The sequence below is a fragment of the Salmo salar genome, unplaced genomic scaffold (genome assembly GCF_965601325.2).
Source record: "Salmo salar unplaced genomic scaffold, fSalSal1 ptg000669l, whole genome shotgun sequence".
Lineage (NCBI taxonomy): Eukaryota > Metazoa > Chordata > Actinopteri > Salmoniformes > Salmonidae > Salmo > Salmo salar.
In genome coordinates, this window is record NW_027675458.1 from 275,001 (window position 1) to 280,204 (window position 5,204).

Consider the following 5,204-nt stretch of genomic DNA (forward strand, 5'->3'; position numbering starts at 1 on the left):
CCATAGACGTCCCCTCCTCCAGCTGGTATAATAATAACTCCACTACCATAGAATAATAATAAATGAATCTTCAGTGTCCCTGAAATACTGGACACACACACTGGACACACACACTGGACACACACACTGGACACACACACACACACTGGACACACACACACACTGGACACACACACACTGGACACACACATAAATACACACTGGACACACACACTCAACACACACACACTGGACACACACATAAATACACACTGGACACACACACACACACACACACACACACACACACACACTGGACACACACACACAGTGGACACACACACACACACACACTGGACACACACACACACACACACACACACACTGGACACACACACACACACACACACACACTGAACACACACTGAACACACACACACACACTGAACACACTGAACACACACACTGAACACACACACTGAACACACACACACACACACACACACACACTGGACACACACACACACACACACACACACTGGACACACACAAACACACACACACACACACACACACACACACTGGACACACACAAACACACACACACACACACACACACACACTGGACAAACACACACACACACACACACACTAGACAAACAAACACACACACACACACACACACACACTGGACTCACACACACTGGACACACACACACACACTGGACACACACACTGGACACACACACACACACACACACACACATACACACACAGGACACACTCTCACACACACACACACATGCGCATCTTCCTATAATTGTGAGGACCTTGACCCACGACCTCTTACAATAACACCGTTAGTCTTTCCACAAGACTCCCATGAAGTTATAGTGTGACGTTATGAGTCGACGTTAAAGTAACATTCTCACAACATACTGCACTTGTTTTATCCTGTTTTAGATGTATACTCTGTAACACTGTTAAAATACCAATGTGATCATTTCTTGTCTTTTATGTTGGAAAAACAAATTGTACAATTATATGTGGACATACGCTCCATAGTTGTACAAGTATACATGGTTATATTGTACTTTTCATAATAAAACATACATTGCTTCTCCCTGTCTCATGTTGACGTTTGTCATGAATCTTGACCTGGAGGCAGAACTGTGCGATTTCCTCTAGATATGTCAGCTGCAAAGTCAGAAATGGCTGTTGAAAATAATGTTGTTTTATGGTCTTAATTTAAGGGAAGGATTAGCAGTGTGGTTAGGGTTGAGGTTAGGATTACAATCTGATTGTATTACTTTATGCCTGTGCCAGATAAGGAATACTTTGCTCAACTGCCTCCAGGGTAAGATTCATGACAATGAATGCCAACCTGCCTCCAGAACAAGATTCATGACAATAAATGCCAACCTGCCTCCAGAACAAGATTCATGACAATAAATGCCAACCTGCCTCCCAGTCGTCCCCTCCTTATCTTTACAAGGCTGCAGAACATGCAAGCTAGTGATGTGGGGGTTCTCTCATAACCCTCAGTCCCCAGGTGGGTAGATGGCAGGTTGAATAAAGAGAAGCTAGTGATGTGGGGGTTCTCTCATAACCCTCAGTCCCCAGGTGGGTAGATGGCAGGTTGAATAAAGAGAAGCTAGTGATGTGGGGGTTCTCTCATAACCCTCAGTCCCCAGGTGGGTAGATGGCAGGTTGAATAAAGAGAAGCTAGTGATGTGGGGGTTCTCTCATAACCCTCAGTCCCCAGGTGGGTAGATGGCAGGTTGAATAAAGAGAAGCTAGTGATGTGGGGGTTCTCTCATAACCCTCAGTCCCCAGGTGGGTAGATGGCAGGTTGAATAAAGAGAAGCTAGTGATGTGGGGGTTCTCTCATAACCCTCAGTCCCCAGGTGGGTAGATGGCAGGTTGAATAAAGAGAAGCTAGTGATGTGGGGGTTCTCTCATAACCCTCAGTCCCCAGGTGGGTAGATGGCAGGTTGAATAAAGAGAAAACAATAGGCAACATAAAACAATCCATAAATGTATAATTATTATGTAATTTACACAAAACATTAAGGACACCTTTCTTTCCATGACAAACTGACCAGGCGTAACTCAATATTAGGAAGGTATCCTTAATATTTTGTCCACTCAGTGGCTCTGACCCTTTACATAACAGTCAATCCTCTTTTCCAGGAAACCTTCCTTAAATTTCCCCAAATACTTCCACACTGCTGCTCTCTCACTGCTGCTCCAGGGCCTCTTGGGTTGAGGAGTGATTCTCTTCTAACCTGATCACAGCTGCTCCAGGGCCTCTTGGGTTGAGGAGTCATTCTCTTCTAACCTGATCACAGCTGCTCCAGGGCCTCTTGGGTTGAGGAGTCATTCTCTTCTAACCTGATCACAGCTGCTCCAGGGCCTCTTGGGTTGAGGAGTCATTCTCTTCTAACCTGATCACAGCTGCTCCAGGACCTCTTGGGTTGAGGAGTCATTCTCTTCTAACCTGATCACAGCTGCTCCAGGGCCTCTTGGGTTGAGGAGTCATTCTCTTCTAACCTGATCACAGCTGCTCCAGGGCTTCTTGGGTTGAGGAGTCATTCTCTTCTAACCTAATCACAAACAAAGACAAGATTCAAACAAATAAACAAGATTGTCCAACATAATCAGGGACAGGGGGTATAGGGAAGGTAGGGGAGAGGAGGGTGGTATAGGGAAGGTAGGGGAGAGGGGGGTATAGGGAAGGTAGAGGAGAGGAGGGGGTATAGGGAAGGTAGGGGAGAGGAGGGGGTATAGGGAAGGTAGGGGAGAGGAGGGGGTATAGGGAAGGTAGGGGAGAGGAGGGGGGTATAGGGAAGGTGGGGGAGAGGAGGGGGTATAGGGAAGGTAGGGGAGAGGAGGGGGTATAAGGAAGGTAGGGGAGAGGAGGGGGTATAGGGAAGGTAGGGGAGAGGAGGGGGTATAGGGAAGGTAGGGGAGAGGAGGGGGTATAGGGAAGGTAGGGGAGAGGAGGGGGTATAGGGAAGGTAGGGGAGAGGAGGGGGTATAGGGAAGGTAGGGGAGAGGAGGGGGTATAGGGAAGGTAGGGGAGAGGAGGGGGTATAGGGAAGATAGGGGAGAGGAGGGGGTATAGGGAAGATAGGGGAGAGGAGGGGGTATAGGGAAGGTAGGGGAGAGGAGGGGGTATAGGGAAGGTAGGGGAGAGGAGGAGGATATAGGGAAGGTTGGGGAGAGGAGGGGGGTATAGGGAAGGTAGGGGAGAGGAGGGGGGGTATAGGGAAGGTAGGGGAGAGGAGGGGGTATAGGGAAGGTAGGGAGAGGAAGGGGGGTATAACGAAGGTAGGGGAGAGGAGGGGGTATAGGGAAGGTAGGGGAGAGGAGGGGGTATAGGGAAGGTAGGGGAGAGGAGGGGGTATAGGGAAGGTAGGGGAGAGGAAGGGGTATAGGGAAGGTACGGGAGAGGAGGAAGCATAGAGAAGGTAGGGAGAGGAGGGGGGTATAGGGAAGGTAGGGGAGAGGAGGGGGTATAGGGAAGGTAGGAGAGAGGAGGGGGGTATAGGGAAGGTAGGGGAGAGGAGGGGGTATAGGGAAGGTAGGGGAGAGTAGGGGGTATAGGGAAGGTAGGGGAGGGGAGGGGGTATAGGGAAGGTAGGTGAGAGGAGGGGGGTATAGGGAAGGTAGGGGAGAGGAGGGGGTATACTGAAGGTAGGGGAGAGGAGGGGGTATAGGGAAGGTAGGGGAGAGGAGGGGGTATAGGGAAGGTAGGGGAGAGGAGGGGGTATAGGGAAGGTAGGGGAGAGGAGGGGGGTATAGGGAAGGTAGGGGAGAGGAGGGGGGTATAGGGAAGGTAGGGGAGAGGAGGGGGTATAGGGAAGGTAGGGGAGAGGAGGGGGGTATAGGGAAGGTAGGGGAGAGCAGGGGGGTATAGGGAAGGTAGGGGTGAAGAGGGGGTATAGGGAAGGTAGGGGAGAGGAGGGGGTATAGGGAAGGTAGGGGAGAGGAGGGGGTATAGGGAAGTTAGGGGAGAGGAGGGGGGTATAGGGAAGGTAGGGGAGAGGAGGGGGTATAGGGAAGGTAGGGGAGAGGAGATGAAAAGGAAAGACTTCGTGTCAGGTAAGGAGCAGGTATGATCTAGGATCAGGTCCCCCCTCTCCATGTAATCTGATTCATTATGATCTAGGATCAGGTCCCCCCTCTCCATGTAATCTGATTCATTTAGATATAGGATCAGGTCCCCCCCTCTCCATGTTATGTGATTCATTATGATATAGGATCAGGTCCCCCTCTCCATGTAATCTGATTCATTATGATCTAGGATCCGGTCCCTCCTCTCCATGTAATCTGATTCATTATGATATAGGATCAGGTCCCCCCTCTCAATGTAATCTGATTCTGTATGATATAGGATCAGGTCCCCCCTCTCCATGTAATCTGATTCATTATAATCTAGGATCAGGTCCCCCCTCTCCATGTAATCTGATTCATTATGATCTAGGATCAGGTCCCCCCTCTCCATGTAATCTGATTCATTATGATCTAGGATCAGGTCCCCTCTCTCCATGTAATGTGATTCATTATGATCTAGTATCAGGTCCCCCTCTCCATGTAATCTGATTCATTATGATCTAGGATCAGGTCCCCCCTCTCCATGTAATCTGATTCATTATAATCTAGGATAAAGTCCCCCCTCTCCATGTAATCCAAATCATTATGATCTAGGATCAGGTCCCCCCTCTCCATGTAATCTGATTCATTATGATCTAGGATCAGGTCCCCCCTCTCCATGTAATCTGATTCATTATGATATAGGATCAGGTCCCCCCTCTCCATGTAATCTGATTCATTATGATATAGGATCAGGTCCCCCCTGTCCATATAATCTGAGTCATTATGATATAGGATCAGGTCCCCCCTCTCCATGTAATCTGATTCATTATGATATAGGATCAGGTCCCCCTCTCCATGTAATCTTATTCATTATAATCTAGGATCAGGTTCCCCCCTCCATGTAATCTGATTCATTATGATCTAGGATCAGGTCCCCCCCTCTCCATGTAATCTGATTCATTATGATCTAGGATCAGGTCCCCCCTGTCCATGTAATCTGATTCATTATGATCTAGGATCAGGTCCCCCTCTCTCCATGTAATCTGATTCATTATGATCTAGGATCAGGTCCCCCCTCTCCATGTAACCTGATTCATTATGATCTAGGATCAAGTCCCCCTCTC